General features: G+C 35.4%; 1 long non-coding RNA gene across 1 annotated transcript in view; it reads right to left on the bottom strand.

Moving 5' to 3' along the window:
• LOC105492288 (uncharacterized) overlaps positions 1-11,964 on the bottom strand; it is a 68,694-nt gene extending 56,730 nt beyond the window's left edge. Inside the window, exon 1 of the long non-coding RNA XR_011625107.1 lies at positions 11,647-11,964. This is a non-coding gene — a long non-coding RNA (uncharacterized lncRNA). The remainder of the gene's footprint in view (positions 1-11,646) is intronic.
• Between the last annotated feature and the right edge of the window lie 2,474 nt (positions 11,965-14,438).

Genomic DNA, 14,438 nt, shown 5'->3' with positions numbered 1-14,438 from the left:
TAGCGGGGCATGGTGGTGGGCACCTGTAATCCCAGCGACGTGGGAGGCTGAGGCAGGAGAATCCCTTGAACCTGGGAGGCAGAGGTTGCAGTGAGCCAAGATGGCGCCATTGCACTCCAGCCTAGGATACAAAAGTGAAACTCCATCTCAAAAAAAAAAAAAAGATTGCAAAACTCCTCCTCATGGGAACTTCCATTTTCAGCTTGGGAAGTAGAAAGTTGAAAAGACCGTTACTCCCACCTTCATAAAACAACAATGGGAACCATTTAGACAGTCGGTAGAACCACAAGTTTGTTTTTAATTTTTCAAACATTGATTAATTTTTAATTGACAAATTAAAATGTATATATTGATGGAGTACAATTTAATGTTTTGACATATGTATTCATTGTGGAATGATTAAATTGAGTTAATCACAACTTTTCTTGAATGCATGAGAGAACTGAGGTTGCAAAATCCAAGCAAAGGCCTTGCAGGATGATGAATTTGAGCATTGGCTTACATGGGGCAGATACTGCCAGACACTCGTAAGAATTTAAAAAGCTTAATGAATCACAGAGTTGAGTATGATCTAGTAAAAGAATACAGAATCCCATGTGGCCCCAGTATTATATCCTACTTATAGGATTTTCTTCATGGACCTCATTCATCCAGTGCTCACAAATAAGTTTACGGGCAGGGTAAGAGTCCTGCAAAAGAATCACTGCCCTTGAAGAAAAGAACTGTAGGGAATTCCAGTAAATGTGTAAAAGACATTAAGCCCTGCTTCAATCCTTCTCCCCCCATTTCCGACAAAATAGAGACTTAAAACAATTTGTGAAGAAAAACAGAACATGGTGCTTTGAAAGCACAAGTGAAACTTAACTGCATTTCGGAAAATAGAACAGAAAAACAAAACAATCTTACCACTGGCGAGCGACAGTTGAAGAGGCTGGGACCAGAGCTACATCCAGGTATAAGATAGAATAACCTACTCATGTAACCCAGGGCTCAGTGCCTAAGATTAAGCAAAACAACAGTGAACATGTTTTTCCTTCTCCCCTAGCCTAACCAAGAGGTTGACAAACATCAAGCAATAAATAGCACCAAGATATATGTAATTGGAAATCAAGAAAGAGAAAGGAATGAGGAAGACATATTTGAAGAAATAACCACTTTTCCAAAATTATATACCAAAAAAATCCTGAGAATACATATATAAATACTGAAGCAAAAAAGTGACTTTAGCAAGATGGCCAGTTACAAGATTAATATTCAAAGCCAATTATACTTCTATATGCTAACAATAGTCACTGAATTAAAATGAAATCAGGACAATTATCAATACCACTAATGAAATACACTTCTTACAAAATATATATAAGATTTGTATATATGCTAACCAAAAAATACCGATGAGATAAATCAAAGAAGGTGTAATAAATGGAGAGGGATCTTTTTACATATTGAAAGACTCAATATTGTTAAAATACCAAGTTTTCCAAAATGGAGATGATCTACAGATCCAACACAACTGCAACTGAAGCCACAAAGAATTTCTCGTATAATGTGATAGAAGGATTCTACAATGTATATGGAAAAATAAAAAAGGAAAAACAATTTATAACCGATGTTGAATACAAGGAAGACACACTTGATATTTACAAGTGAACATTTTTTGAGAATACAGGAAGAGCAATTGCATCGTGCTCCATAATTTAATAAACAACATTCACATATTTTACCTTTTTAAAGACAGTTTGTAAAGTATGTTTTACATATGATGTCTGAGTCCATTTGCGCTGCTATAACAAAATATCTTAAACTGAGTAATTTACAAACAACAGAAATTCATTGCTCATTATTCTAGACCTGGAAAGTTCAATAGCAAGGAGTCAGCAGATCTGATGTCTTGTGAGGAGTCATTCTCTGCCTCAAAGATGGAAACTTCTATGTGTCATCACATAATGGAAGGGGCAAATAGTCTCTCTCAAGCCTCCTTTCTAACGGCACTAGTCTCATTCACAAGGGTGGAACCTCATGTATTAGGTTCCAACATACAAATTTTAGGAGAATACCAACATTCAGATCATAGCAGGTGAATATAGTGAAGCCAAGAGAGCTATATTGGTAGGAGGCAAACAAGTGAGCAGTAGTACTGATAGTTAATAAGAAATTCTGATATCAAAATGTTTCACTCTACCCCTTCAGAGCTCTCCACTCTATCAAAGTGACCCTCTGAGTTTGCAGTATTATTTATAAAACTGTATATGTAACTGTGCAATGAGACTAAGAATATGGATTAAAAATATATCAGATATTTATAAAATTTTATAAAACAATTTTTTTCAAACTGTTGATTTGGTTATATCATTTAAAAATATATTGTTACTTGTTTCTCAGTATTAATTTATTGTCTTTTCCAGTTGATGCTTGTTTATATGATAAAACATTTTAAACAATATATTGAGTAAAACTGTTTAAAATCTCAGAGCTGGAGGCAGACTATCAGAACTGATTTCCAGGAAGAGATAAGAATGTATCATTATAGTCTGTAGTGACAATTTAGGAGGGGAGAGTTCACTGAGATGAGAGAAGAGTCCCCCCCAGAAATTCCAGGGATTGAAATGAAGTATTTTGTTTTCAGGTTTTTCAATCTATAATGTGGAAATTCAGACTCTAGCTCAAGGAAAAAAATAGTACTGTAGTTTATATACACAAAAAAACATTAGAAACACTACATTTCAAAACAAACTGATGCTTTAAAAATTACTTGGGGTGAAAAAAGACTATGAGGAAACAACACATCTTACAAATTTCAAAAGTGGACAACCACACCAGTGCTATGACATGATGGATGACAGAGACGAAGTCCTCTCTAGCTTCTGTGGCTCTTCCTCTTCTATTTGTAGGAAAGGTATTTTCATATTATAAAAGGAAGCATGAACACTGTTTGCTGGAAATCAATGCCTGCAAGCCTTGCTGAGATTATGTGAGAAAGGAGTTTGTTCTGAGAACCAAGATTTAACTATTTCCTTAGTGAGAGGAACTGAAAATGTGAATACTAACCATTATAAGCGCTCTTCAAAGATCTTTGTAAATTAGAGGACACTTGCAAATGGAAAAATATACACGAGATTTCTGCCTGAGATTATTTCTTCTTTAGAAATAGACTAGAGAGGGCAAATATCATTTCTCTAAGCGCTCTCTTGAGAAAATAAGCAAAATCTTATGCTCATCCACAATTATTACCTGAAAAATGTGCTGCGTTCAAGGTTACAAGAGTCAACTTTACCAAAAAAGAGAGGAAGATTCGCTTCTGTTCCAGCACCTTCAGGAGGTGGGTCACTGAAACATGAATGTCTACTTCTGATAACACAATTCGAAAGCCTGAGCCCTTGCTACACATTAGGGTGTTTGAGTGTACATGTCTGTTATTCAGATGATGATTTAAGGCAACATGACCCTGACTTTCTTTGAAAGAGTAAAAAAGGCAAAGTCTGAGAGACGTCATTATGTGTCACCTAATATCAAGTACACACAATGTGGCTAACCATCTTGCTTCAGAATCTCAGGAAAAAAATGATTGGAGGGTGGCTTTTGGTTCCACTGCTTGCTTTTTCTTTTACCCCAATAAAGAACTTTGCTTAAGAGGTTAAAACTTCAAATCTGATATGTTTATAAGTCTTATTACGAGTAGAGAGTTCAGAAAAATGAGACTTCTCATTGCTACTGGAATTGGGTTCACAGCTGATTTCCTTGGCTTGTCTATTAGTCCACAATCTCCATCAAAAGGGCTTGCATCGCCTACTAAGCTTTTATATTATCTGGATTCGAGTCTGAATTAACTCTCTTATTCCTCTGAATCAGAGTATTCTAGAATGACAACTAATTCTAATATTAAAAATGAACAAGAAGGCGTATTGCAGTAATATTAGATAAACTCGTTTTTTACATGTTGGAATAAATGTACTGCAGGAAATATTTACTTCAATGAACAGTAGGCAAGCACCTACCTTGTGCAAGACTCTCTTATAAGTATGGGGATGCAGCATTGAACAAAACACAAAAAGCCTTATAGAGCTTGAATTATAAGCATTCGTGAAGAAATGTTTTATGGGAATAAAATGAGAAGGTGTTAGTTGCTGGGAACCCAACTTTTATTTTATTAGGCCAAAGACCTAATGGGATGTCATAGGTTAGGTACAAGCAAGTGATTTGACAAGGTTTCTTATACTCATGTATAATTCAGATAAAGAATAAAATGCTGTGCCGTTGCAAGAATACTCAACACCTGGAGAATAATTTCTGGATGGCAACAGTAGAGAGATCTGTTGTGCCATTTGGAAGACCTTGTTTCAGTCAACATTGTACACTACTTACAATTTATTGTACTATATGATGGAAAAGATCATGAAAGTACAGTGGAGTAAAAACATAAAGGTAGATTAAAATGAATATACAGAAATTACATAGAGAAAAAAAATCTAAAATATGCTCCACGAATGTGAGAACTTTTTTAGAAGGGTTTCAACATCCCCATGTCCCTGTCCTGATAGCTCCCTTTCAGGTGTCCTATATTCTTACAACTCTCATTTTCTTACTGTTTACTGAATGTGAGCAAAGCACAAAGAAACTGAGAAGCTATGTTTGGATTCTGGAACATCTAGGTTGCAGTTCTGACCCTTGTCATATATCTGAAGCATAGTGGATCCCATAAATGATAGGGTATTATCATTTTACAGCTATTATTATTAACCGTCGTGCTTTTTTCTTCCCTTCACCTCTACGATCTGAAATGATCTACTTTTATATCTCTTGTACCTTTCAGTGGCAGAAAAATTCTATGCTTTCCATAAAAGTTTGCTGACTGAATAAATGTATGAAAGTGAGTTGCTCCTAATTATGGATGGTATAAAGCTTAGACAAGAGTAGAGTTTGGATAAAAAAATATAATAAAATGCTACTTGTTACGAAGGTTCTCATGGGGTAAAATATTACAAGAATAAGTTGAAGAATAACTATGAGCATTCAAAAATAAATAGAGCCAATATAGGAGAGAGGGCTTGAGAACAACTTGCACAAATGAAATACATTGCTACTAGGGTTATGCTGAGTCCTTTTAGTCACATGTAGTTGTGTTAAGAGATATAATGGGGAAATGGGTTAAGTTCTTAAAAACATAAAATATGAAACTTTATTCTTGGGCTAAATTCAGGGCTTTGAGAAATATTGTTTGCCAATGACTACATCAAAGTCAGGCATGAATTATTAGACACAGATGTGAATCAAGAAAAGAACCAGCTCCTCTTGGATCTGCCGGGCCCCGTCAAGCCTTTGGCAGTGTGACATTTTTCTTTTGTTGGAATTGTATAAAGGAACCCTGGAAGGCAAATAATCCTAATATTTGTAGATAATTTCTACAAATGGATTTTCTGTCCCTGATTAACAAAATAGGCTATACACGGAGGCAGCATTTGGCAAGTTTTTGAGACTAAAGGTTATATCCAAATGTTTTTCTGTGTATTTCATTGCATCTCTTATGGATGTATTTGCTAAAAAAAAAAAAAAAAAAAAAAAAAAAAAAAGTCAGTATTCACAGATCTGATCTCAAATTCCGACTGTAACACATTCTATGTGTGCTTCTGTGCAACTTAAACTCCACGGGCATCAATCCTCTTATATATAAAATAGGGGTAACGAAAACTAGGATTATTGCAAAGATTAACTGAGATAGTGGATCATTATGAAGATTGAGTCAGATAATGGAGCCAAAACACTTAGCTCTGTATCTGGCACAAAGGAAGTTCAAAGTGTTATCTTTGTGCTAGTAGGGTCATCCTGCCATATACGAGGGAAGCGATACATTCATAAATGCAAATTATTTGACAGGTGTCTTACACTAGGAATGCTACTTATGAAAGAAAACAGACGTTTCAAAAGAACACAAACACACAGACAACAAGCATACAAAAAGTGCTCGGCTGAGCATGGTGGCTCACGCCTGAAATCCCAGCACTTTGGGAGGCCGAGGCAGGCGGATCATGAGGTCAGGAGTTCAAGATCAGCCTGACCAACATGGTGAAACTCCGTCTCTACTAAAAATACAAAAATCAACCGGGCATGGTGGCACGCGCCTGTAATCCCAGCTACTCAGGAGGCTGAGCCAGGAGAATCACTTGAACCCAGGAAGTGGAGGTTGCAGTGAGCCGAGATCATGCCACTGCACTCCAGCCTGCCTGACAGCAAGACTCCGTCTCGCAAAATGTTATAGCAACTCTGGAAGGTGGTAGGTGGTTTCTTACAAAACTAAATATAATCTGACCATATGATCCAGCAATCACTCACACACCTTGATATTCACCCAAATGAGTTAAAAACTTACATTCACACCAAAACTGCACACAAATGTTTGTAGCAGCTTTATTCACAATTACCAAAACGTGCAAGTAACCAAGATGTTCTTCAAAACATGAAGAGATAAACAAACTGTGGTACATTCTTACAATGGAACATTTTTCAGCTATAACAATAAATGAGCTATCAAGAAGCAAAAAGACATGAGGAACTTTCAATGCATATTGATATGTGAACAAAGCCTATCGGAAAAGACTACATGCTGTATAATTTCAACCATATGCTATTCTGGAATAGGCAAAACTATAGAGACAATAAAAAAGATCACTGGTTGTCAGGAAGTTGGTAGGACAAAGGGAAAGATGAATAGATGGAACAGAGTATAGTAAAACTGTTCTCTATTATGCTATGGTAGACATAGGTAATTACACATTTGTTAAAACCCATAGAATGTATAACACAAAGAGTGAACCCCAATATGAACTACAGACATGAGTTAATGATAAGGACTGAATATTGTCTTATAACTTACAACAAATATGTCATACTAATGCAAAATATTAATAATAGAGGAAACTGTGTGCTGGGGGTATACAGGAACATTTTGTACTCTGTAGTCAGTTTTTCTGTAAATGTAAAACTGCTTTAAAGGAAATATATTAATTTACAAAAGTGAATAACACAGACGAGCTCCTACCATTATATTGACTGTATTACGGTGAAGGGAGGTATACAATGAAAAAAAAGGATGAATACAGGTAGTGATAAGTGCTGTGAAAATTAAAGTATCTGTCTTGATAGATAATGGTTTGAGTTTGGCTGGATGCTCCTCAATTTCATGGTTAAAGAAGGCTTCTCTGGTGTTCTAAAGTTGAACCAAGATTGACTGTTTCTCAGAAAAGGAGCTTGCATCCACACCTTTCCCTCAAAACTAAATATCCAACGTGAGTCTGAGCAACTCTGACTTGAAGAGAACATTTTCTAACTGGTTGCACAGTTCTTTTGTTAAACTACTCACTTCCAGTTCCTGAAAGGTGAAGAACAAGCTTTTAAAAATATTAATTGAATTATATCACTTCCTTGCTTTAAAACTTTTAGCAGCTTTATTTAGATGTATTTGAAATACAAAAAAACAACAACAACAACAACAAAAAACAAAAACCCTGCATATACTTAACGTATGAAAGTTGATGGGTTTGAACATATATATTCGCCTGTGAAGCCATCACTCATAATCAAGACAATAAACATATCCATCACCTCTAAATGTTTCCTTGTGTCCCCTACCTATTTTTTAAACCTTTAATGACTTCTCGTTTCATTTAGAATGCAATATAGTATTCTAACAGATCTTCAGGGTTCTTTGCAATCTGGCCCTTTCTTCCTTCCCCACTTAATCTCAGGCTCAAATTCCTTCTGCTCTATTAAAATGCCATCCTCACTTTCACACCTGGACCCTTTTCCCTTCAAACACATTAAACTCTTCAAGACTTCAGGGCCTTGCCATTCTATCTGTCAAAAGCATCTCTCCAGTGTTCTTTTAAATCACTGAGTTTATTTGGCATTAGGACAGATTTTTGTAAAATAGCATGATAAAGTTTGTTCTCTTCCATCTGTAGTCAGATGTCCCCATGGCTCTCTCCTTCTCTTAGTTCAGATCTTTAATCAAAAGTCCCTTTCACTGAGGCTTTCCTTGACCAATCTCTGACATGCTTCTTCCTTGCTTTTATCCCCTTTAGGACTTGCGATCATTTTACTTCCTATATTGGTAATTGCTTGTACTCCTAAGCAAAATAGAATTTTCTTACTATATTATAAGGATATAGTATAGTCTTACTATGTTATAAGTATATAATATAGTTTTACTATGTTATAAGGATAGATATAGTTTTACTATATGATAAGTATAGTAAGTCTTACTATAAGTTCTTAATATTTTTAAGTAAGTATATTATTACTATATTACAGTCATTACTATATTATAGGGATATAATATAGTCCTTACTAAATTATGGGGATATAATATAGTCCTTACTATATTATAGTGATATAATATAGTTCTTACTATATCACAAATATATAGTATAGTCTAAAAATATAGTAAGTCTTACTATAAGTTTTTACTACAAGTAAATATATTATTACTATATTGTAGTTCTTTGTAAACTGTAAGCATAAAACACAAATCTTGTTCCTTTTGCTCACTGCTCTGTCTAGACACTGCCTAGGCAATGCTTGGCCCATAGTGACATTTGATAAATACCTGATGATTGAGAGAAGAAGAACATAAGGTAATATTTGTAAAACACATTTTTTTTGTTAAAGCTATATGTGGTTTTAACGAATGCAAACATCACCTTGTTTTAATTCTCTCTGGATATATTATATAGTCACAGCATAGTTATAAGTTTGCATTATCTTTTCCTAGATTTATAAATATTTTCTAAATAGAGAGGTTTTCTTTTCCCTGAAATCTGTGTGGGACTCAATCGGAAGTTTCCTGGGCATTTGTCACTCTGTTCACTATTGAATGTAAGTAAAATCTTAGCATTTAATGTAATAAATGATATAAAGAGGCTGAACATATATCTTAATTCCAAAACTAGACTTCTAGAAATAGGTTGTGTTCCTTAAAACTAAATAAAATTTCTATTTAGTTCTGGATACGATGATAGTTAAAAATAATACACTGACTTAGAATGAAGTCATTCAAGAAAGTTTTGTGAATATAGAACATTTTCTGCATTGATGATTATGAGGAAGCTATGGTAACTGTGATTAAAACAAAACATTTGTTCCTGCAGTGATCAGCACCTTGCTGGGTTATCCTTTGGAGTTCTTTGGCTCAACTTACATGAAACCTACTCTAGTAAATTTAAAGGAAAAGGTGAATACATTGGAAGGCTGGAAAGGAACTGGTAGAATTTTTTAAAACCCTGAAAGCCAGACCTCGGGAAGGATGGGTCCTGAGGAAGCAGCGGGGATTTTCGCAGTAGGAACTGGGCTCCAAGCAACGTCTAACTGTGTCACTTTGATGGAGAAGCAGACTGGATCAAGGCTCACCTCTACACCCTGGGGGCAGTGCATCTGATCAGCCCTGCCGGATGATGTCCTGGGATGAAGAAGCAGCTAGTACAACGAAGGAAAACAGAGGAATATACTATCACTGGACATGGATAGTGTGGCAAGCCAGCCAAAACAAGAGTCCACTCTACCCTTTAATTCAATAGGTTGAGGTAGGTACCTAATGGCACAGAATCACTGAAGAGCGGGATAAAATATCAATTCATGTAATTGTTATTATACCTAAAAAGCAGATTTTTTAAAAAGTTGTTTTTGTTTCCATTTGGCTTGGTTTATATTTAGATGTCTGATAATTCTCAGAGATCAGATAGAAATGTCTGCGTATCATCACAGCCTGAGATCATGTCTTGCAGCCAACTCAGACACAATTTGCGAATACAACCTTGCAACATTCCTGAGCTTTTCTTTGTTAGGCTAATATTACAAAAATTTCCAAGAGAAAAAAAGGTCTCTACTTGTTTTATCCTGAGATGTAGGTGTATAAAAGAAGTAAAATACAAAGGCCTGTTTTTGTGAATATATAGGTGAGAAAACCATTAACATTCAAATGAAAATAAGTCTTCGTGATGGTCATGTCAGATTTGGAAAACTTTGGCAATTTGAGTGACATTTCCGATGTTAATTTTCACATTTTGAATAAAAGCAGTAATTACCCTACCTGCATGTGTCATGTACAAGGTATTGCCCTCATGTTTCTGTATTTTTTTGTTGCATGTATGGCCACAGGAAGAGAGAGTTTTTCTCATAGCAATAAAAAATCAAATGAAACCGTTTCTGTATTTATGGTGTTTCCTCCCACTGTCTACAGTTTATTTATGTGAATGTCTATGAAATGGTTTCCTTGGTAACTAAAAGGAGCCTGGGTCTGAGGGACTGTATCACAGGATCACAGTTTTAGGCATCCATTGCTTACAAAACCTATTCAATAACAAAATGTAAAAAATCAATATCAATTATTTATTGAATTGATGTCTTTCTAGGGTTTTTCCATTTGGACATTTTAGGATCTTGCTCTACCCTAGATTTCCATGTAAACAGTTACAATTCAGGAGAAATTTACATGTATTATACATACTGGTTTAGAAAGTTACACTAGTGAGGCCCTACCCCTTTCCAAATCCATTTGCTATTAATTGCCAAATGCTTTTGCTCTCATCTGAGTAACAACTAGCACTCAAATGTTTAATGACTCAAAATCACAGAAAAAACAAGACTTGATGTGCCTCCATATGTCACACCACCACAGCAGGGGTTGAAATAAATGCCAGAGGTAATGAAAAAATGACTAGTTTTCATAGAATCATGCATGTTGTAAACAGCAGCTGGTTATCATTGTTTATTATGAAACAGTAGCAAAATGTCTTCTTTCTGATTTTTAGCTTCTCTACGTTGCCCTCTTTCGTATTGAAATTTTAGACACCTCTTGCTGAGTTCATTTGTATTCAGCTGTCATTTCTTTCACTCAGGCATTCTCTTGACTATCCAAGACTTTTGTCACACTATGTCATCTGGAGTATTTGGTATTAATGAAATTTTACATGCAATGCTATCACTTCAGAAATAAAGCTCATGCCACACTTGTGAGATTATAAAAACGTAGACTCGTACTGAAGCTAACTCAAGATGAACAGAGGTTAGTGGGTGGAAACTGGTAATTTCATAATTGTATTTAACCTCTGTGGTGCCTTAGCAATCATTTTAATAATGACATTATTTTTCCTATTCAATCACATAACACTTCTGTGCTATTCAGGAAACTACTTTGTTATGTAGTGGGCAGTAAACTCTGTCAAGTTTCATATCCTCCTGTTTTTTCTGAACAGATTTCCTAAAATATTAGAATGAATTTGACTATTTCTCTGGCCAGAAACACAGGAATGAGAGCTTGTCTGGTGTTTCTATTATATCATCAATTTCTCCGTCCACTCTCATCCCTTTCCATGCCACAGAATCATTATTGGCACGCCTGTCAAAATTACTAAATCACTCTTTCCTATTCTCTTCCTTTACCACAAAATGCAATGTTGAAATTATAAACACTGCTTCCCTTCTGTAGCATGCATTGCTCACATTATCTGTACTACTTTTAGAGATTAATCATCAGAAATTAAAAGATGGAATAAAGCCTCTTTCAAATAAACATTCTTCCTCACTCTGGGTCTCTCACTTTATTTCTAATCTGATAGGTCGAAATTATGCTTTATACTGACAAGAATGTTCTCTCACCTTGCAGATACTTCCCCAGACTTGAAATCTTGTTCAAGAAGGTAGCGTTTGATTTATTTTCCAAATAATGTCTTTTAGATTAGCGTATATAAAAGAAGATTCCTTTTCCTTGATTCTGAGGATCCAAATGTTGAGGCAGATTTTATCTCTACTTTGAGTTAGCCGAGGCTTATTGGTTACAATTTTTTTCCCACTCTTTTCACTGACATTCCAAATAACTATTTAAAATATGTGTATATTTTGAGATATATTCTGAGATGTCTGAAAATTGTCTGCCTTTAGTTAGATGAGGCTCCAGATGATCATTATGTGAATTCACCTAGAATTGTGCTATATCTTAATTCTGCCAGTGCTCACGTTGGTAATGGGGTTTTCAATTATTACGTAACCAAAAGATGTTCAGGTCAAGGTTTTCTTAGAGTTTCTATCAGGGAGCATAGTTGAGGCATTGAAGTTTAAGGTACAGAGTTGATGAATATGCCAAAAATAAGATGAATCCTAACTGAGCAATTTGTTTTCTATTGAGGTCAATAAACTGATCATTGCAACAAGATCACTGCATAAATTTCTAGCAACATATGCCAGTTCATTTGCCTTTTCCCCTCTAAGGAGATGGCATCTAAACTGAGACGTGAGGGAAGAGTGAGAATTAGATTTTAGCAGAGATCCTGACTTGAGAAGGAATTGATTGTTGATATGGAGCTGATATAAGGTCAATGCACCAGGAGTGAAATGAGCCAAGCTAATAATTTTACCAGATAGACTGGTATATAATTGTATATAATCTGGCCCCATTTAAGCAGGGCCTGGTAGAACATGAGGCAGCTTGCATTTTATCCTATGAGGACTAATAAGTTAAAAGATGCTTTTTAATATTAGAGCAATGAGATCTGATATATACTGAAAACAGCATTCCGATATTGGGAAGAAAATAGATTAGAAGAGGTGTGAGAATAAAACAATGCACACAAATAATGTTATTGCCGGGCTGGGAAGAGATGAAATTTTGAGCTGGGAAAGTGACAGTGAATCTAGGGAAATGCAGGGAGATTCAGGAAATATCATTCAGAAAGATTCAATCAGGCTTGCTGATAGATGAAATGTTGGAGTAAGGGAAGGAGAAGAACAAGAAGGCTCCAAGGCTTCTGACTTGAGAATCTCTGGATAGTCACATAGTACAACTCAGGTGAGGAAAATGGGATATTCTCAGGATTTTGTGGGGAAATTAAAAGTCTGTTTTGAACATAATAAGATTGAAATATCTATAAGACAGTTTGGTAGAGATGGCAAAAGGGCTGTTGGGCATATTAATCTAAATATTATTGAAATGGCTAGGTCGGGTATTACAATTAGGAGTCAAAAACATAAATGGAACACCAGAACTTATTTCTCTTATCTACCTGTAACTTTGTACCTATTGATCAATCTCTCCCAATCTTCTGTAAGCCGTACTCTCCCCAACCTCTAGCAACCAGCATTCTTCTCTCTACTCCTATGAGGTCAATGGTCAACATTTTTAGATTCTACATTTACCTGAAATTATGTAGTACTTGTTCTTCTGTGCCTGCAGTACTTGTTCTTCTGTGCCTGGCTTATTTAACTTAACATAATGTCTTCTAGCTTCATCCATGTGGTTGAAAGTGATACAGTTTCACTGTTTTATGGCTAAATGGCATTGTATTGTGTACACATATTACATTTTAAAAATTCATCTGTTGCAGAGTTGTTGGCCTATAGCCAACAATAACATATTGTAAACTTCAAAATATCTACAAGGGATAGTTTTTGAATGTTTTCACTACAAAGAAATTATAAGTGTTTATGGTGATGGATATGCTAATTACCCTGATATAATTATACAATGTATATATGTATAAAAAGTCACACTGTACCCCATAAATATTGACCAAACTTCAGAGAAGGGACACATGCTATTGTAATTGGGGGCATTGGGACTAGATAAGGTTGTTAACTGAATGTGTCTGTAGGGGATGGTGGTGGTAGATGCATTATTTTAAAGGAGAATAGGAAAACGATAATAGTTTAAAAAGCTAACAAACCATTTCCAAGAAATGTTGAAGCCCTTGTGATGTTTTTCATCAAGGATTTCAAGTGAAACTGCTCAGTCAGTTGTATGATTTCCTTTAGAAATGTGTAGATGTTTTCATGTAGCAACGAAAAAGGAGGATATTTGGTCTCATCTAGGATTGTTTTTTACTTGGGTATAAAGGAGGAAAAGGGAGGTAAGGGATTTAAGGATCCTTCAAGGGCTCAATTGTAATATTTGAGCATGAAATATAACCTGGGCAAGGAGAAACATGAAGATAGGATGAGGCTATTGACATTTTTTAAAAAGTGGTATGATCAATGGATTGGGTGTCTTGGTAAAGTGAAAGCATTGCTAATACGTAGATACATATAAATGTGAATCAGAAAGACCCGAGGTGACAGCAGAGGAATGAAATATTCCAAGTTAAGGCATATAAATCTCTATGGTATAAATTTGGGAACAGAATTTGAGGCTGAATGAAAGTAAAAGTCATTTGACATCCAGAGGTACAGGACTGAGAAAAGGTACATGATAAAGAGTCACCCAGGAAGTATTAGGAGTCACAAGTTAGTCTTTAATGTAAGAAAAGTGACAAAGATGTTGGTAAACAGAAAGATTAGAGAAGAGTAGTATTCTTGAAAGCATATGGCTCTTTCAAGACTTTTTTTTTCTTTAGAGGAAGAAGAGGAAGAAAATATTGTTTAGATGAGGTAACTAAGAGCAAGAACACTCTACAAACTTT

The sequence above is a fragment of the Macaca nemestrina genome, chromosome 6 (assembly GCF_043159975.1).
Source record: "Macaca nemestrina isolate mMacNem1 chromosome 6, mMacNem.hap1, whole genome shotgun sequence".
Taxonomy (NCBI): Eukaryota; Metazoa; Chordata; class Mammalia; order Primates; family Cercopithecidae; genus Macaca; species Macaca nemestrina.
Note: the sequence above shows the minus strand (reverse complement) of the source record. Positions and strands in the feature narration are given on the sequence as shown.